A 21,941-nucleotide genomic window follows, 5' to 3' on the forward strand; every position below is an offset into this window, starting at 1 on the left:
ACAACAATTATAGGTATTTTGTATAGTTATCTTCTTTTTTTTAATACATTTAAGTAAGTTCTTTTTTTTTGTCAACATGATAATTTTGTTTTGTTACTTAAATATTTGTTTTTGTTTTCACATGTTTGTTTTTGGATTTGTTTTTTAATGAGGTAATTTGATGCTTTGATTTGATTTCATTTGATTTGTTGTTAATTACAATTGTTTAGCATATATGTATATATTTTCATGTGTGTTTTTCTGCTTGACATTTATATATAGTTTACACGTTTGTTTGTTTTCAGTTTACCTATATAATATGCAAGTTAAACCTATTCTTTGACAAATAGGAAGGCATTTTTTGCTTTTGATTTTTCTTGTTTCTTATTCAATTTGTTTTATGGTTTTAAGTGTTTTTTTAATTGATAATTTATTTTGTAACTTCAAACGACATTTTTTTTTTGTTTTGAAATGTATTTGTGAAAAAAATATATGGAGTTTTGGGATCCAAAACATAACCGAACCCAAGTTGTTTTAATGGACTTAAATGTTAAAAAAATGGAAGCCGATAAAGAGAAAATTCGAAAATCGACTTTAAAATCAAAATTAATGGAGCCGATGAAAAAAATTGAAAATCGACTTTGAAATCAATCAATCAATGGAATATTTATAAAAAATATTTTAAAGGGTAAAAAAAAATTAATGGAGTAGCTATAAAAAATATTTTAAAATATTTCTTTACACTTTTTGTTAGTGTGGGAAGTTGAACGAAAAAAACTTCTGGAATCCTGCACTGAAAATTTCACGATGTTTTAGGAAAATTTCTGTAATTTCCGCTTGGATTTCCCGGTAAGGAAAACTCTGCTTTAGGAGAGGCCAGCCAAAGCCGACATTTTTCTTATTTGTTTCCCTTATTTGCAAGGTTTTTTTAATGAAATTCGTTATGCCAGGCTTCTGAGTGACAAGGACAAATTTGACATATGTGGCGCGCAAATTCACAAAATTTTCTCTGATTCTGAATTGTCTCAATGTAAGTTTCATGTTAAAAAATTCAATTTATAGAAGGAGGGAAAAAACTAAAAACTTTTTAGACCAAAAAAAAATCGTAACATGTATCTAATGAAAATGTTTCGGATATTGTAACAATCAAGATTTAGAAATCTATTGGGCGCCATAATTAACAATTTATATATATTTTTAATATTTATTGAAAAAAGTCCGCAATGTAAAAAACCATATTATTTGAAAAAAATTCCTATAAGATATTCTTTTTGAGACAAAAAAAAGTTCTTTGGATAAAAATCCTCTAATATTTTTCTTATTTTCCCAGACATAGAATATTTTCCCAAAATATATGTTTGTGTGAGGAAGAATTTTTGTTTTATTTTTTTTGAAGTGGGAATATAAATTTTCCTGCAAAAAGGCAATGTATTTTTAAAAACCTTCGCGATTGATTATGGCGCCCAAATAAAAAAAATACTGAAAAATGTTTCTTATTATTAATTCTCTGCTTCTAGTTATTAATTTGTTCTCTGGGAAAAGGTAAATCTTCTAAAAAAAATTTGCCCACAAATCCCGGAAAAAGTTCGAAATATTATGGCAATCCTACAGAATCGATCAATCAGCCAATTAGTGCTCTGTTCCAGAATCTGCAAGAATCTACTAGTTTTGCAAAGTTTTTCCGATATTATAAAGGAAAAATCGGTTATTATAGTAGAAACTTGCACATTCTTGCGGTTCTGGAACAGACTATAGATGTCAGCCATCTTGCAACTTTTTTTTAACTGGTCGAAATTTGTTGTCTCTGTTTTTTGGGAACGAATTTTTTTTCGTCCATTTGAAAATACTAAAAAATTACAGAATTTTTTCTACGTTTTCTTTTTTTAATATTTTATATTTTTAAAGGGTTCTTTGATTCTGAAGTTATTTGGAATTTTTTTTAATTTTTAGGAAGAAAGTTGATTTTTTGCTTGTTTTTATATGTCGAACATTTTCAGCTTTTTTTGCGACATTTTATGGCTTGTGGGAACACTGTTGGTTCAGGTCTTCCCCTGTGAGAAATAACTGAAATAATTCGGGTTTCGAAGATTCAGTTAATGACATGTGGGAACACTGTTGATTATGGTCTTCCCCAGTGCGGAATAATGAATCAAATTTTCCGCTAGTTTTTACTTTGTCGAAAACCTTCTGCATTTTTTAGGACATTTTATGGCTTGTGGGAACACTGTTGGTTCAAATCTTCTATAGTGTGAAAATACTGAAACTAATTTGGGTATCGAGGAATCATTTAATAGCATGTGGGAACACTGTTAGTTAAGATTTTCCCTAGTGTGAAAATACTAAAATTGAATGGCATGTGGGAACCCTGTTGCTTAAGAGCTTCCCCAGTGTGAAAATAATGAAACTAATATGCGTTCCGAGGAACCATCTGATTTTTAGGCCATTAAAAATTCTTTCCCTGATAATAGGAGATTTTATCTACAAAATATTTCTTGGACTCCCTGAAGTAAAAGAAATTCCTCAACTGTTTCCCATTTCATCGCAATGTTATATATTTTGATGGCGATAAATTTTAAATATGGCTCTGGGATTCTCATTATAAAAGTATGTTTATATTTCAAATCTCTAAGGAGATTAACCCTGAAAATTGACCAATCACAATAAAAAAAACTTATTGTGATTAGTAAATTATCAGTATTAATCTGGGTAGAGATTTGGAATGTAAACGCACTTCTCTATCGCTTTTCCATTTTTATTTTAAATATCCCAAAATTTTTCTGTTGATGTTTGAAGTTACAAAATAAATTTCTTAATTTCAAATTTTATTGTTTCTTTATTTTTATTTTACAAAAAATAAATCTTTTTTTTTTTTTTTGTTAAAAAGTTGATGCAAAAAAATCTTATAAACTGCTGCAATAAAAAATAAGTGTATTTTTTCTCTTATACATATTTTTAAATAATTTTGTTTCGTTTTAGTTATTTTCTTTTATAGATAAAGCACATTATGTTGTTTTTTTGTTGGTTATAGTTGTGGTTTTCTTATATTTAAATGATTTTTTCTTTATACAAACTATTGTAAACAAAAAAAAATACAAAAAAAAATAATTTAAAGCACTTTTGTGTGAAAATTTAATTTAAGGCTTGTTTTAGAGTTCCCAATATTTATTATTTCTCTTTAAATTTGAGTTTGAAGACACTTTGTTTTGTAAACGGAAACTAAAAAAAATAATTTAACAAAATTAATTTTTTAAGAATGTAATGAAAAATATTATGTTTTTTTCGATTTTTTCTTAAATATAAACACACCTAATGAAAAAAATATGTTTCTTTTTGAAGATAATATCGCCGTTACATGTTTGGTTGTTTGATACCTAAACTTAATTATTTTTAAATATTTTTAAGTTATAAAATAAGAGCACATTTAGTAGTTGTTTAATGAGTGTTTGTTTTTGTTTTTTCGTAAAATATATATTTAAATATAATTTTTTTCAACATTTAAGGCATTACTTTTTTTTCTTTGTTTTCCGTTGTTGTTGTTGTTGTTATAGGCATTTGTTAGTTTCCTTGTAGTTAATAATAATTTGTGTTTTTTTGTTTTTGTTTTTTATCACTAGGTAATGAAATATCATTTAAATAATTAAGATTTAAAAAAAAACATAAAGATAAAGCCAAAGTTTTATTTTTAGAGGGGAGTAGTATAATTTTCCTTAAACAATTTCTTTTTACAATTAATCTCGATTTTTTTGTTGTTGTTAAACTTAAATTTTAGTTTTGTTTTTAATTTTGCACACACACATAAACTAAAAATAATAATTACTGTTGTAGGTTTTTTTTTGCTTTACTTGAATTTTGTTTTTATTTTTTCTTCTATGTATTTGATATTCCAATTTGTTTGTTTTTTGTTAAATTATTTTTCTCTTAAATAGAAAAAATTCACAAATAAATTAAAACTTTTTTTAATGGAATGCATTGAAAGACAATTAATTTTTTGTTTATTTAATTGATTGTTTCTATTTTTAGTTTTGTTTTGCATTTTTTTTCTTTGTTGTAAACAAATTGAGGTAGTTGGGCTCTAAAAAAGTTTTACCAGAAAACAAATCTGTGGGATTTTCTGAAAATGGCATAATTCAATTAATGGCATCCCTACAGAGAGGAGAATTGACTGTCAACAATATTCGAGACCCAAAACTGATGGCAACCACAACAGAGAAAAACACACTCACACACGGTTTTTTCAATTTCTCATGGAAACGAAGAAAGAGTAATTTCAGGGAGAAATGGGGGATAAGATAAAAAGATAGAGAGAGAGAAGCCATTTGCAAAGGGGAACCGGAAATCAATGCCAGTGATATCAATGCAGCGTTTTTACAATGCAAATTTTTCAGCATGAACACATGGAAAAAATGTAATGTGATAAAGTACGAAAGAGAGAGAGATAGAGAAATTGCATCAATTATTGCCAGAGAGGAGGAATGAAAACAAAATGCTGGACTTCAGAGATGGAAATTGTTTTCAATGGAAAAAAAAAACTTATTTTACAGGATTCTTAAGGAAAAACAAAATGGAGAACGACAGAGATGGAAGTTGGTTTCTTTAATAGAATACCTTTTTGTAGAATTCTTATTGATCAGATCCTGCAAGAATCTACTATTTTTGCAATTTTTTCCGATACTATAAAGGGAAAATTTTGTATATTCTTGCAGTTCTGGAACGGACCATATTTCTTTGAATATTTAATGGGTTTTCAGTAAAAGCCGTCTTAATATGAAAAATTCGGGGAAGGTAAGGTATGAAGTAGCACCTGAAGATATTCTCGATAAAATGAACCACTCTAATTTCGCATTTCCATCAAAAACTTACAGGAGGTTTCAATTCATCAAAGTCTTCTTCACACATGAAATCTTTGGGAGGGTTTCTTCGATACATAGAAGATATTCTGGAGGCCTTTTTGACATTGAGGACCTCTTTAAGGTCTTCTATTAAGACCTGGGAAAATGATTTAGAACCTTCACCTTTTTTTAATAAAATCCAAAATCCTTAAAAGGCCTCTTAAGCCTCCTCGAAGGACCAAAAAGTACTTAAATGGATCTAGTTAATTTGGGAAGGCATATAAAATCAACAAAGTAGTTGAAAATATCTTTTCTCAAGTTCTAAATATCGTGAAAGGTTCAAAAACCTTGTCTGAAACTTTTGGGAAATTTTGGACTTCCATTTCTGCTTAAGCGAGGCGTTCAAGTCCTTTTTGTCTGTGAAAACAATAGTTAGTAGATCTTCTGACCAAATAAAGGTCTCAATATTGCCTTTAAGCCTCCTCGAAGGACCAAAAATGTCATGAATATTCTTATCGCAAAAATTGAAGTGATTCAATGGCCTAAAAGAACTTTTTTGAATAAAATATCAGAGAAAGACCCTCTATTTCCAAGTAGAATTTTGGGAAATTTAGGATTCCCATCCCTGTCTGAGGGAGGTCTTGTCGTCGTTTTTGTTTGCAAAAATAATCGTTAGTAGATCTTCTGGAAATATAGTTGGTAATCATCCTTTTGTTTATTTTTTTCCAGAAATTCAAGATTCTCTTCTTTGAATCAACGATGCCAATTTGTATTCATTTTATAATTTTTGTGTATTTTTTAAATTATATTTTCCATGCCTGAACAATTGAAGTGATTCAATGGGCTCAAAGAGCTTTTTGGAATAAAATATCAGAGAAAGACCCTCTATTTCCTAGTAGAAATTAAAGAAAATTTAGGATTCCAATCCCTGTCTGAGGGAGGTCTTGGTCAAGGTCAAGATTCTTTGAATCAATGATGCCAATTGGTACTCATTTTATCATTTTTGTGTATTTTTAAATTATATTTTCCATGCCTGATTCAAACTGACGTTTTCAAGAAACATGTTTTTCTTTCATCACAAAAAATACGTTTTTTATACATCATCTCTCATTCGTTTTTAATTGAAATTTCCCATCTCTGATTTAATAGCACCAATTACATATTTCTTTATTATTGTGAATCTATCGAAAATGTAGGAGGTCCACAAAGTTCCTTTTTGTGAATTTTTATTTTAAATTGAACATTTCTACCCCTGCTGCAATGTTAGCAATTTGGCAGTTTTTTTATCTCTCATTTCTCTTCCCTCTTTAATGTTACCAATTTGGCGTTTTTTTATCTCTCATTAAATAACACATTTCTCACTTTTCTCAATCTGACAACTCAATTAATTGATTTACCAAAGAAAGAGATAGTGAGAGCGAGTATTGCAATAACGGAAGTGGTCTAACAAAGAGTTAACGGAAGTAGATTTTCTTAATGGAAATACACACACACGCACACGAAAATACCACAACTAAGCTCTCGATAATTATTAAGGTGGGTCGTCATTAAAATTGATTGCTTAATAGGCAAACGGAGAGGAAGAAGACAAAACTTACAAAAACAAACGAAAAAAAATTCTTAAAATAAACACAAGACAACTATCAAAATGGAAGACTTAAATTGCATGTTGATGGTCAATTAACAAAATAGAAACGAAAAAACTGGATGGATATCTAAGAGATTTATGCGGATGGGGACAACAGCAAAACACAATGTGGAAATGGAACCAAGGTGTTTCGGGTTTTTTCTTTCTGAAAAAATGGTTTACATAGGTTTTTTTTTGGGAGGTTAGGTAGCTAGCAGCCATATTTCCCAGAGAGGAAGGAAGTCATTAATTGGAAAACTCAACCCAGCAGATATGTTTCGGAGTAATCACTTTTGTAGGCCTTGTAGCAGCGGTTGCCAACCGATCTTTTTCGTATCTCTCTCCACTGACGTTACACATAGCAGCCATTGTTTTCGTTTTCCACATTCATTTTTTTCTGTTTTTTATGCTTTTCACTTAACAGACAATTTTTGTTTTTTTTTTTTTCAAATTTTTTTCGTATTTGGTTTTGACCAGCAAAATTACAAAAAGAAAAAAATATTGTTGTTGTTGTTGTATAAAAGTTAAAAAAAAAAAACATTGATAATAATACAAAAATATGTTCAATTACGACATTTAGCAAACCTCTGAGTGCATGACAGAAATGTTTGGAAAAAAAAAACGGGATGGATCTAAGCCAAGCAACCACCATTGGCCATAAACGCAGCTGCCACCCCAGTATCCAGATCCACAAATTCGGCACCATCTCCTGTCAGCTGGGCCAACAGATCGGCCTCATGAAGATAATCATTTTTAATGGATATCTGCTCATGGAAGGGTACAATGCTGCCACTGCTATTGCCGCCTCCCATCAGGGTGGTGGCAAAGTCCAGCAGGTTGCCACCGCCATTGGTGTTCTGCAGCAAAGTCGGCCCGCCATGATTGTGGCTGATCGGCTGATGGACATTCACGGCATGCTTGATGTCCACGAAGCTATCACAATTGCTCTCGAACAGAAATCTCTCGGCCGATTGAGCTGTCGTATAGGGACTCTGGGAGTCGACCAGTTCGTTCTTCACGAATTCGGTGGCTGTGGTGGGAGTGGAGACACAGGACATGGGACTGGCCACACTGGCCAGCAGGGCACTGCTGTCGCCGCCATTGCTGCTGATGGGCGTCCGGCAGGTGGTGGGTGTGTGGGCCAGGGACAGGCCCAGACCGGAGTCACAGTTTGGAATGTAATCGGCCATGGAATGGCCGCCAACTAGGCTGGAAGCTGAGCTGTTAAGGGCATTCTGATGGGCGGTGGGTGTGCTTGTGTTGTTGCTGAGATGTGTCTGGACCTGCAAGGCGGCGGCCAGGCACAGCGAATTGCTGTCCTGTGAGGGCGAATTCAGATAGGCCAGTTCCTGGTGGGTGGTGGGCGAGGGTTTACAATAGCCATTGGGCAATTGTACAGCAGCGTTCTGGTGGTGCATGACCGAGGGCGAGTTCTGCGCCAGACTGGGAAGTTGAGATACAATTGAAACGGGATTGGTAAGAGCGGCGGAGACCACGGCTGCGGCGGCCTTGAAACCGTTACTGCGTGAAAATTTGATAGTCGACATCGGTGGGATAGCGGTGCGTTGCGGAGTGGCCTGTTGTAGGGCAGAGTTCGGATTGCTGTTGTTGTTGTTTGTAACATTCGAGGCAGATGCAGAAGTGTTGGCCGAATTCAAACCGCTCGCTACATCTTCCAAATTCAAATCCGCCAAATATTTAAAAGCAGGTGATTGCAACAGTTTCGAGGGCAAATTCAAACCACCCGGATGTATGCAGTTCGGTTCGTGGGCCTTTAGCATGTCTAAGAGTTTGCGTCGTTCCGTTTCCAGCTGACGCACCTGATTCTTTAAATCAACATTTTGATTGTCCAGCTGTTCGGCCTCCTTGATGAGATTTTGGGTGCGTTCGCGTTTCTTCATGCGACACTTGGTGGCGGCAATTTTGTTGCGCTCACGGCGACGACGACGCCGATCCTCGTCCTCGGGTGTCAGGCCCTTGACACTGTTGGGACAGCTCTTCTGTTCGCTGTCATCGTCGGTGGTCTCGTCGTATTCGTCGTTGGGTCGCGAACACTTCGACATGGGCTGTTCCGAGCCGGAGCTGGAATCACAGGTGGATAGTTTGCGTTTGCTTTGGATGGATAGCTTGAGACCGGCTTTGATTAGCTGCGAACAGGTCTGGAAAGAGAGGGAGAGATGAGAGAGGGATTAGAAAAGAAATTGAATTGGAATTTGAAAAAAAAAGTTGAGTAAAATTTTAGTTCCATTTGAACGAAGATGGATAGAAAAAGGACTTTTTTTGGTCCTTTGATCATAATTTGAATGAAAAAGGAACATAAAATATCGAGGAGGGGGAGGAGAAATAAGATAGGAATTAGAAAAAAATTTGATTTGGAATTAAAAAAAATGAGGACATTTCTGGGTCCTTTTTGTGAAATAAGGAGATAAAACATCTAGAAGAAGGAGGAAAAAAAGAGCGAAGAAAAATATATTTTTGAAAGTGGTCCTTCGATGAGGTCAAAGTTGAATACATATAGACTTCTGGTCCTTATGATTTCAATTTTCTCCTCAGAATCTCCAACCGAAATCAAAGTCTCCCTGCAGAGAGAAATCCCATTTTTTTATAAATTTTTGCGACCCTGAAACAAAAACGGCTACAAAACGTCAGTTCGTCTGACGCCTGTTAGCCAGCCGCCTGTCTGAACCACAAAACGTTTGTTGTTTCTCTTTTTTTCGTTTTTTTCGTTTCGTTTCTACGCAAAGCTTGACAAAAGCAAAATTTGTTGTTATAAGCTTAACTACGTCTCAAAATCTGACATGTCTAAAAAACGTAAAACTCGTCTGTCACCAATAACCAAATCCGTTAAAAAACGCAAGATTTTTGTTTTAGCTTTTTTGTTTCTACCTCTCTCGTGGCTGTTGTTGTTTTTGTTGTTGGATATTGCTATAAAAGAATTGAAATGAATTAAACAGTTGGGACGAAAGCAATATAACAGCAGGCCATCGGAGCTGAGTTGAGGAAAATATTTTTTTTTTTTGGCGGGGACAGGGTTTTGTTAAATTGATCAAAATTTTGGTAGGAAATGGCATTTAATTTTTAAAACTGACTAGAACTTTGGGGCGACATTAATAAGTAAACATAACCAGGTTGAAGATTTTTTGGGAGAAAAAATTTGTCGGTTTTGAAAATTGGTCGTATTTTAGATTTTAACCATTAGGATACTTGGGAATACAACAGAAGATAAACAGAACAATCTATAAAGGTTTTAGTGGGAAAAATTTGTCGATTTTGGGTATTATGAAATTTGGTCGGATTTGTTTTTTTTTTTTTTTCATTTTTTAATTGAGATATGTAGTAAAATTTGGATACTAAGCTATAAATGAAGAAAAGCTATAAACTAAAAATAAATTAAAAAATATACAGCCACCAATTTATTATTTTTTGGACGTAAATTGATTTTTTGGTCCTTCGATTTTTTCAAAATTTTACGTTTTTGGTCATTTTCCGCCATTTTTTGGTATTATTTTTTGCTAAAATTAAACCAATTAAAACCCTTCCTGAAATCTGAACATATTTTGAACGATTTTTTTTTTAAAAAATTCTGAATTGTTTTGGGTAACAAATTTTGGTCGATCGGGGATATTTTCAAATTTGGTCGTATTTTTTCTTGTCCTTTTTAAGCTTAGAAATGTAGTAAAATTTTGACACGGTGCTATAAACGGAGAAAAATTGCTATACAACTACCAATCAATTTTTTTTAGGAAAAAATTTATTTTTTTTCGATCCTTCGATGTGACCAAAAATTTAACCTTTGGCAATTTTTTGCCGAATTCAATTTAAAATGGAACCAATTGAAATCCTCCCTAAAACATAAACATATTTTGGCCGATTTGTTTTAAAGAAACTTGGGACCTCTGATTTTGGTCTTTTGGGGGTATTTTGAAAATTGGTCGGATTTGGTTTCGTCCTTTTTAAATTGAGATATAGAGTAAGTAAACTTTAGACATAAACGTATAAACGTAGTAAAATACTACACATCTACAAATTTATTATTTTTTGGGGGAAAACTAACATTTTTGGTCCTTCGATGTGACCAAAATTTTACCCTTTGGTATTTTTTCGCCAAATTTAATCTAAAATGGAACCAATTGAAAATCTCCCTTAAACATTAACATATTTTGACCGTTTTTTTTAAGAAACTTGGGACTTAAGAATTGTTTTGGGGTAACAAATATTTTCAAATTTGGTCGAATTTTTGTCCTTTTTAAGTTCAGATATGTAAAACACTTTAGACACAAGACTATAAATGGAGATAAAAATGATATACAACTACTAATTTATTATTTTTTGGGGGGAAATTATTTTTTGTTGGTCCTTCGGTGTGGCCTCTTTTTAGGATTTTGGTAACATTTCGCCAAATTGAATGGTTTTTTTTTCTAAAATTTAATTTTTTGGTCCTTCTCTGTGGCTAAAATTTAATATTGTTGGTAATTTTTCGCTAAATGCCTTCTTATGTGTTCTAATTGAAACTTCCAGCAGAAAGATGGAATAATTTGAATGTTTTAGGGGAAAGAGTTTTTGGCCGATTGGATGTTTTTTTTTTTTTTAAAATTTGGTCGGATTTGGTGTTTTCCTTTTTAAATTGAGATAAATTGTTAAATCTAGAAAAATATTATGCATCTCTCCATTCATTATTTTTTGGGCGAAATTTATTTTTTTGGGAGATTTTTTGCTTTTTGGGCAAATTTATTTTTTTGAGCGAAATTTAATAATTTTTTTTGGCAAAATAATTTATTTTTTGGGCGCAATTGTTTCTTTTTGGGCGAAATTTATACTTTTTTATTTTTTGGATAGAATTTAATTTTTTTTGGTGAAATTAATTTTTTTATTCTTTGGGCGAAATTTATTTTTTTGAGGGAAATTTAACTTTTTTTGGGCAAAATAATTATTTTTTTATTTTTTGGGCGCATTTTTTTCTTTTTTTGGGCGAAAATTATACTTCTTTTATTTTTTTTTTGAGTAAAATTTTATTTTTGGGCAAAATTGTTTTTTTTTTAAACGAAATTTAATTTTTTAGGGCAATTTAATTAATTTCTTATTTTTTGGGCAAATTTTATATGTTTTTTTTTTGGTAAAATTTAATTTTTTGGGCGAAATTTATTTTTTTGGGCGAATTTTAATTTTTTTATTCTTTGGGCGAAATTTTTATTTTTTGGGCGAAATTTATTTTTGTAGTGTAGTGGCAACATTTTCCCCTCTAAAATTTGAACATATATTTGGACCTCTTTTTGGTAGAAAAATAAAGTTTTTTGAAGTATTTGCTGTCTACCAATTTATCTATGCCCTGGCAACCCTATACCACCAGTCCCATATATCTCACATTTGGTACCTGTGCACACATCGAGTTTTATGTTTAATATTTTTTTCTCGATTTTCTTATTTTATTTGTTTAACCAAAATTGGTAACTTGGTCGAGATGTTTTTGGGATCACACATTATTGGGTTTGCATGATTTGTTCGAAATCATGCAATTACAAGTGAGCGAACATGCGACCGACAGAGTGGCAGACTGGCCGGCCAGTCAAACGAAAAAAAACCTCTTTAAAGTGGCCGTAAAAGAAACGTTTCTTTAAATGTCATTTCTAAATTGCAGGCGATTTGAAAGCCATGCTGCTGATAATCTGAGTAATTCTCACGATAGTATTGGAAAAAAAAAATGAAAAAAAATTATGGAGTTTTGTATTACAACTCCAAAAACCATAACTCCAAATGACACCTCAGTAGTCGTATAAGTCATAAGCTGTTGTGATTTATGACCATTTTTTGGAAAGAAAAAAATTAAAAAAAAATAAAGTAAAAAAAATAAAAGTGGCCCAGGATTCCACATAAGGAGTATGCCAAACATGCGTTTTGAATTATCGTGTGGGAAAGAGACAGAGAGGAGTAAAATATTTTTTATGAACTTTTGTATTTTAAGAAGTAAATCGGAAATATTTTTTATATTCAAGGGCTTTGAAAAATAATTTTTAAAAAATCCACATCAATAGCTGCGATTTGAAAAAAAATATTTTTGAACAAAAAACAAGCAAAAAAAAAAAAAAAAAAACATTTAAAAAAATAATAAAATTGGCCCAGGATTCCACATAAGGAATGTGTCGAATACGCGCTTTGTATTGAAATGTGGGAATATTTCTTAAATTAAATTAAAAATTATATTTCTTTATTTATATTAATATTAAAATTCTTTAACATTTTATTTTTTTTTTAATTTATGTTCATGGATAGACTTAAATTTTTTTTCTCAAAAATCGATGTCTTTAGAAACAAAAAAAAAAAAAAAAAAAAAAAAAATTAAAAAAAATTAAAAAATTAAAAATTTTATTTATTTATTTATATTAATATTAACATTCTTTAAAATTGTATTTTTTTAATTTATGTTCATGGATAGACTTTAAAAATGTTTTTTTTAAAAAATCAACGTCTTTAGAAACAAAAAAATTAAAAATTAAATATTATATTTCTTTATTTATTTTAATATTAACATTTTTTAAAATATTATTTTTTTAAATTTATGTTCACGGATAGACTTTAATTTTTTTTTTTCTCAAAAATCGATGTCTTTAGAAATATGATATTAATATTTCTAATATTAACATTCTTCAAAAATTTTATTTTTTTTAATTTATATTTAAATTTAATATATTTAAATTTTTAAAGTCTATCTAAGAAGACTCTAAAATTTTTTTCTCAAAAATCGATGTCTTGAGAAAAAAAATTTAAAATTATATTTATTTATTTATTTTAACATTCTTTAAAATTGATTTTTTTTAATTCATGTTCATGGATAGACTTTAAAAATTTTTTTTCTCAAAAATTTGAAAGACATCGATTTTTGAGAAAAAAAATTGAAAGTCTATCCATGAACATGGATTAAAAATAAAATAAAATTTTAAAGAATGTTAATATTAATATAAATAAAGAAATATAATTTTTAATTTTTTTTTAAATTTTAAAAAATAAATAAATTTTTAACTTAAATTCCTGCTGGTCTTAAAAATTTTTATACATTTTCCTTTTCTTTTTGTATTTTTAATTACTTAATTTTTCATTTTAGACAAAAAAAAAAAAAAATAAAAATTTCAAAAAAGTGAAAATATCTACGCCTGCCATAAATTCCTTTGGCCACCGAAATGAATTCGCCTGGCGATTGTGAAAATGTGACAAAGCCCCAATGGGGAAAACACATTGCCACTTTGGTAAATTATTGCAGCCATTTATGGGCAATGGAGGAAGAATGACGATATTACACAATGTCCCCAACTACTGGAACTGGAACTGGCCATCGGCATTGGCTGGTGGCATGCGTGGTGCTGGCCAATTGATCATTTTTCCATGGCTAGTCGGTGAAAATGATTTAACGCAATCCGAACGACAAAACAAATGATTTTTTGATTTCCATTTCCATAAACCAAAAATGGTCATATCAATAAACCACCACCAGCACTGCTGCTACGAGAACGTGTTCCAATTCAGGTAGCCAAAAAATTGAGGCTGAAATGCCTTGGAATCAGATTCAATGGTTGCATGATTTGTTGTTATGTCTTGTCGTTGAGACAATTAATTTTTTATTTATGCAGCAGCTTTGTAATGCAGGAGGGGTGGAAGAGGAGTAGGGGAAGGAGGGTTCAATGCAAGACCCTTACAATTTCACTTGTTACGCATTTTACAAATGCAGACATTTATGATAAAAAAAGGGAAACCACATTTTGTTGTAGGAGTTTGTGACAAAACAAAGAGGCAATAATGATATTTCAAAAAAACCATTGTCTACTCCCCCACCCTCCCGCTGCCACAACAACAACTTTCAATTTTTCCAATAAAATGCATAAATCTTTAAAACGCCTGCTTGCCAGCCATCCATGGCTACCTCCATGGAATTGGGGCTATTTTATTGTTGTGTCGATGCCATCGATCATCACCCTAAGCAGAGCCACAGTTGCAGCAGATACAACAAGACATTTCCGTATAAGGTGTCTGCTGCACTGCACTCTCACTTTGTTTAGCCACTGCAAACCAAGATTTCCACCCACCATCTAGCCAGCCATCCAGCCAGCCATCTCCTAGCCAGTGAGTAAATCAATGGAATTGCAAGTGACTGAGTGACGGACTGACTTGACTGCCTTAAATGTAGGTCACACTTGACAATATGCGGCTGCTGCTGCTGCCGTTGCTGCCTCTGTTGTTGTAGTGCACCACACTGCCCTGGCTGCGACATGTTGTCGCTCATCGCTTTTGGAATTGTTTACATTTCCAGTGAATCGAATGCGTGATCAAGATCGTTCGAAATGATTTAACAGCATTTTTCGTTTTTTGTTGTTGCTTTTTTATGATAGCTTCAGAAATTGTTAAAGGCTTTTTAGGAGTTTTGTAGGCCATAACAATTGCCAAACATCGCCGGAGTTGTTGTTATTGTTGTTGCCATGTTATTTTTTTGGGATTTTTGTTGAATTGTTAATGTACACGCGCTTTTTGCACGGGATGGGCATTCATCTGTCGGTCTGTCCTTCCATTTCATTTGGAGTGCGGGGGACTTTGTCAGGTGACATGCCGCAAAGGGTTTGCTTCTTTCTCTCCTCGCATTGCCTTTTATGTATTAATGTCATATTTAGGGAGTGCCTCTCTTGATGGTGGATATGAAATCTTGTTGGTCAGGGTAGGGTGTTGAAACAATGCCATGTTGGAAATTGAGTAGTTATCTCAACAGTGGTGGGCAAATGGATTACAATAATGCAAATTGTGGAATTTTCCATAGATCTGCGGAGAAAAGGACTTCATAAGGACCAGAACATAACTTCAAGGGATTACCTAAGCGATATAGGGTTTTTCAATATAATTTTCAAAAGGCAAATTCAAACCGTGGAGTTTTAAAAAATATATTAGAAATCAAGTACTAAATTTAATTTTTTTAAAATATTTTTTTATAGCAGTTAATGTAAAAAACTCGGTTGAAAAAAATTTTTTTTAAAGCGTTTGGGACATTAATCTTTGCATATTTTCCCAAGACCGGTAAAAACGTGGATTTAAAAAAAAAATCGGAGGCAATGTAACAGTTTGGGTTTTTTTTAATATTTTTTAAAGACTAGTTATTATTATACATTTTTAAAAATATTTTTCAAAATCTAGTTAGCACCATGGAATTTTTTAAATATTTTTTTCTTCGCATAATAAGAACTCAACATGCCAAAATTTGGCGAAATTAAATGGAAAACATGACCAAAACGAAAAATAAATATATGAAATCGGAGTTATCCTTACATGGGTGCTATATGAAAAAAAGTAGGCCAATATAAGCCATTTTCTTTAGCAATGATTGTGGATGTAATCCAAAGATCTCTATCAAATTTCAAAGCTCTATCCCAAATGCAAAATATATATCTAACTATAGGGTCCCTTTGTATAAGGACAAAACTATATACAGGCCCAAGAAGCCAAACCTCCTTTGGAAGTCTTGATCTACAAATGAGTGAGAAACGACATGACCTATTTTCAGTACCAATGATCCTGGATGTAATCCAGAAATGTCCATCGAATTTCAAAGCTCTATCCTAAATATTGCGAAATATATCTCAAAACTATGTGGGGTCCCTATTGCATAATGTCAAAAGTATATAAGGGCTTTAGAAACATTTGGTCTAAGAACCCGAAACTCCTTTGGGGTTTTTAACTAAAAACAAGTACTATTGTGCAGGGAAATTAAAAGATTTTTTTGGAAACTGAGACAAATTGTTACCTTTTTCAAAAAAAAAAAAATTTTTTTAACAAAAATTGTTGCTATTTTTTATGGTTCTTATTGAATATACAAATTTCTTTTGTTCAGAGACTCCCAATGAAATTTGGTCTAGAATAATTCATCCTCTGACACTTTTCCCAAAAAATGAGGTATAAAGGGAGATTTGGATTGGAAACATGTTAAATTAAAATGTAAAAAACGCAAACACATAATTTTTACTTGTACTACAAACAGTTCGAATGTAATTTTCTCTAAAATTATAATATCTAGATATATGATTTATTTTGAGATTTATAGTAAAATTTTGTGTAGAATATTTCATCCTTTAACATTTTTCCCTTAAAACGAAATCTAATGTTACTTTCAGGCCTCAGCTCGAAAAAAGTCGTAAGAAATTTGATAAAAAAAATAGGAAATATTTTCGGTTTTTTTTGGGAACAATGATGCAATTATTTTCCTTATATATAATGGAAATTGAGATTTCTTTTCTTCGGTGACTCCTAATGAAATTTGATCTAGAATAATTCATCCTTTGACACTTTTCCCAAAAAATGAGGTATAAAGGGAGATTTTGACATGGATTGGAAACATGTTTAATTAAAATGTAAAAAACGCAAACACATAATTTTTACTTGTACTACAAATAGTTCGAATGTAATTTTCTCTAAAACTATTATAGCTAGATATTAGGTCTGTTCTGAGATTTATAGTGAAATTTTGTGTAGAATATTTCTTTCTTTAACATTTTTCCCCTTATACGAAATTTAATGTTACTTTCAGGTCTCAACCCGAAAAAAGTCGTAAGAAATGTGATCAAACAAATAGGAAATATTTTCGTTTTTTTGGAAACATTGATTGAATTATTTTCTTGATATATAATCAAAATTGAGATTTCTTTCCTTTGGTGACTCCTAATGAAATTTGATCTAGAATAATTCTTCCTTTGACACTTTCCCCAAAAAATGACGTATAAAGGGAGATTTTGACTTGGATTGGAAACGTGTTAAATTGACATGTGAAAGAAGGCAAACTCATATTTCTCACTTGTAATACATACATTTCGAATGTATTTTTCTCTAAAACTATTATACCTAGAAATATAATTTATTCTGAGAATTGTAGTGAAATTTTGTGCAAAATATTTCTTCCTTTAACTCTTTTTCCCTAAAATGAAATTTTATGTTACTTTCAGGCTTCAACTCGAAAAAAGTCGTAAAAAATGATAAAGAAAAGCAAACACATAATTCTCACTTGTAGTACATACATTTCGAACATAATTTTCTTAAAAACTATTGTACATAGAGATATGATGTATTTTTTTTTATATTACTTTCAGGCCTCAACTCGAAAAAAAGTAGTAGGAAATTTGATCAAAAAAATTAGGAAATATTTTCGTTGTTTTTTTTTTTTTTTGAAAGCATTGATGCAAATATTTTTTGGATATTCTAAAAAATAGAGATTTTATGCTTTTTGCCGACTTGTAGTGAAATTTTATGAGGAATATTTTTGTCTTTGACGTCATTCTTCTATATCAATATCCTGTAAGAGATTTTGGCATAAACTCATATGGGGTACGGTTTTAAACCTAATTCGAAAAAATATGAAAGAGGAGGGAACTTGTCCCCTCTGTTTTGTTTACTTTTCGATGCATTTTTTTCAAGACTCTGATAAAAGGGTCTTCTATTTTTAGCTCTACTTTCATAATCTTCTGGATTTTGTAATTATTTTTTGTGTTGCTGTTGGTGTAAAATTTATTCGAATATGGCTTAAATTTTTAGTTGCAAGAAAAAAATATTTTTTAATCATATTTTCAATATTTAACTGTAAAAATTGTTTTAAGTTGTAGGTGGACATTTTTATTTATTTGAATATTTAAAAGTATTTTTTAAATGATTATTTTTTAATGATTGAAACATTAAAATTTCTCTGAAAAACTTCTTGGAAACCTGATTCAAATTTCGTCTTGCACAATGAGTCACCTTATTGTGTTTCATTACAATATTTATTACAAAACCCCCAACAATTAGCAATCCACAAAAAAAAATCCTCAAAATTATTCATCCGTTGCAGTGAATGAATAACTGGCCAGCGGTTGCCGAAAAATGTAAATTGTTTCGAAATATAAAAATTTGAAACTTTTTTCGCCGTTCCCTTAATTTGTGTATTAATTTCATTTCTTTTCAAAAAAAAAATCAATATTTGCCTACAATGTTTGGTTTGGTCGCAAAGTTTTTTTTTTGTTTTTGCATTTCAGCTGGATGCATGCATTTAAGTGCTAAAAATTACTTGACAGCAATAATATTTGGTTATTAGTGGTTGGTCTGGGGGATTTTGGAATATTTCAGAGCTGTTGTGTTTTTCGTCTCTCGTTTTTTGGTTTGGCCACAGAAGTAAAATATTGAATGTTCGAAAATTTGCATATAATAAACAATACCAGCAGCAGCGGCAGCTGTATGCTATCCAGCCAGCCAGCCCAGAGTCACAGCCATCTTTTATTGTGCTTCTTTATCAACAGCATAGTGTTAATTACTTGTATAAATATTAACTTTGCGTTATGCGGAAACTGGCAAACGAAAAAATTATTATTAATGTTGACTGAAATGCTTATTTATACTGGTCAAAAATTTTTTCATTTCGAAAAAAGAAGAGATGATACATTTTTTTGGCCATTGAAGAGATGTGGCCGAAAAAGAAATATTACTTGGCAAAATATTGAGAAACCCGGCTGGGAAGCAATTTTTTGGAATGTAAATAAGTGTTTATTGTTAATTTACACAATTTCAGATATTTTTTAAGAAACTTTCGGTCATAAGTAACAGTTGCTCATAAGGAACTTGTGTATCTGTTTTTTTGAAAATTTACAGCGCAAAGTGTCCAAGTTCTCCCTCTTCGACACATTTGGAAATTTTCGACTTAAGATTTCTTGGAATCCGTTCATTTGAAGTATATAGTGTCTTTCGCAATATTGCAGATAACGATACGAGGATAATTTTATTAGGAATAATTAACCCTCAAACTAGTCACCAAAGGGGTCTTTTTGGTACTTTTTCCAAAATATGGTCAAAATCTCCCTTTAAATGGGATCGTAGCAATTCAAAATATTCCATAAAATTACTTGTCATTAAATTCTACTATGGGTCCCAGAAGACATGAAAAGTCTAAATATTACCTAAACGCCAGTAATTTACATATATTAAACACACATTTAAGGGTTAAAACCATACTTTAAGTGAGTTTATGCAAAAATCTCCCACAAATCATCATTTTAGAAATATAACATCAAAGACAAAATTATTCTGCATCAAATTTCACTAGAAGTTCCAAAAGACATCAAATCTCTATATCCATTCTATATCCGGAAATTTTTTGTTCCAATTCTGCTAAAGAAATTCAAAACAATTAATTTTTTTCATTGATTTTCTTCTCTCCTTTTACGAGTTGGTGCCTGAAGGTAGGAAAAGCGGTCACTTTAGGCAGAAAGTATTAAGAGAGGAAATATTCTCCACAAAATTTCACTGTAGGTCTCGGAACAAATCATAGATCTAGTTATGCAAGTTTCTGAGAAACTTACATTCTGTAAATTAAAAGTAAAAATTATATGCTGAGGTCTTAGTGTTAAAGCCGTACTTAGTGTAAGTTTAGGCAAAAATCTCCCACAAAGCATTATTTTAGAAAAATGACCTCAAAGACGAAATTATTCTACATCAAATTTCACTGTAAGTTCCAAAAAAATTAAATCTCTATATCTATTCTATTTCACGAAAATATTTGTTTGAATTTTTCCTAAAGAATTTCGAAAATATTTACAAATATTTTCATAGATTTTTTCCCTCCTTTTACGAATTGGTGCCTGAAAGTAGGGTAAACCGCCACTTTAGACACAAGGTATCAAAAGAGGAAATATTTTACACAAAATTTTATTTCAAGTCTCAGAATAAACCATATATCTAGGTATGCAAGTTTCTGAGAAAATTACATTCGAAATCTGTACATTAAAAGTAAACATTATATGCTGGTCGCAGTTTTGAAGTTGTGCTTAGTGGGAGTTTAGGCAAAAATCTCCCACAAAACATTATTTTAGAAAGATGACATCAAAGACAAAATTATTCTGCATCAAATTTCACTAGAAGTTCCAAAAGAAATCAAATCTCTATATCCATCCTCTGTTTCGAAAATATTTCTTCCAATTTTGCTAAAGAAATTCGAAAATATTTCCAAATATTTTCATAGATTTTTTTATTCCTTTAAGGATTGGTGCCTGAAAGTGGGGTAAACCGCCACTTTAGACAGAAAGTATTAAAAGAGGAAATATTCTACACAAAATTTCATTGGAAGTCTCAGAACAAACCATATATCTGGGTATGCAAGCTTCTGAGAAAATTACATTTGAAATCTATACATTTTAAGTAAAAATTATATGTTGAGGTGTCAGTGTTAAAGCCGTACTTTGTGGGAGTTTAGACAAAAATCTCCCACATAGCATTATTTTAGAAAAATAACATCAAAGACAAAATTATTCTACATCAAATTTCACTACAAGTTCTAAAAGAAATCGAATCACTATATCCATCCTCTATCTCGAAAATATTTGTTCCAATTTTGCTAAATAAATTCGAAAATATTTACAAATATTTTTAAAGATTTTTTCCATTCTTTTACGAGTTGGTGCCTGAAAGTTGGATAATCCGTCCCTTTAGACGAATTGTATCAAAAGAGGAAATATTCTACACAAAATTTCACAGTAAGTCTCAGAAGAAGCCATATATCTAAGTATGCACGTTTCTGAGAAAATTACATTCGAAATCTGTAAAATAAAAGTAAAAATTATATGCTGAGGTCTCAGTGTTAAAGCTGTACTTTGTGGGAGTTAAGGCAAAAATCTCCCACAAAGCATCACTTCAGTCATATGTCGTTAAAGACAAAATTATTCTACAACAAATTTCACTAAAAGTCACCAAAGAAAACTAATCTCTATATCCATTATATATCCAGGAAATATTTGCATCAAAGTTGAAAAAAAAAATCGAAAATATTTCTTAAATTTTTAGATCAATTTTTCCTGGACTTTTTTCGATTGCACGCCTAAAAGTAACATAAAATTTCATTTTAGACAAAAGATTCCTGAAGAAGAAATATTCTGCACAAAATTTCATTAGAAATCTCAGAATAAATCATATAGCTAGGATTAATAGTTTTTCAGAAAATTACATTCGAACTGTACTACAACTGAAAAATATGAGTTTGTTTGTCGTTGGAAATGGTATTGGCTATAAAAAATCCTTTTAAAATTTTATCCTAAGACTCCGAGCCTTCCATTTTTATATCCACTTTCTTTAACTACTGGATTTTTCCTGAAACTATTGAAAAATATATTTTTTATAAAATTTTTCACCCCCCAAAGTCAATCATCAAGTCCAATAGATGCAACCACAACAACCTCCACGTAATAAAACAACAACATCAATTATTTATGAAATTTGCATTTTACTATGAAAATCAATAATAATTAAAATCATTTATTTATGACATTTAACAATTTATCTATCTAATTGTTGTTACGGCTGCTGCTGCAACGGCGGATGATGATGATGAGAAGTGGACATGAGACACCAAACAAAACTGGCAACAGATGCCAGCTTTTTATCCAATATGACGCACAAATTCTACACCCCCGTCCCTGCTTGCCATTAGAATTTCCATTTTCTATACTCTATTTAAACTTGTGGGAATTATT

General features: G+C 31.2%; 1 long non-coding RNA gene across 1 annotated transcript in view; it reads right to left on the reverse strand.

Moving 5' to 3' along the window:
• Positions 1 to 3,421: 3,421 nt before the first annotated feature.
• Positions 3,422 to 21,941, reverse strand: part of LOC105261630 (activating transcription factor 3) — a 123,385-nt gene continuing 104,865 nt past the window's right edge. Inside the window, exon 6 of the long non-coding RNA XR_891441.3 lies at positions 3,422 to 8,594. This is a non-coding gene — a long non-coding RNA (activating transcription factor 3). The remainder of the gene's footprint in view (positions 8,595 to 21,941) is intronic.

This window comes from Musca domestica, unplaced genomic scaffold, assembly GCF_030504385.1.
Source record: "Musca domestica strain aabys unplaced genomic scaffold, Musca_domestica.polishedcontigs.V.1.1 20, whole genome shotgun sequence".
Lineage (NCBI taxonomy): Eukaryota > Metazoa > Arthropoda > Insecta > Diptera > Muscidae > Musca > Musca domestica.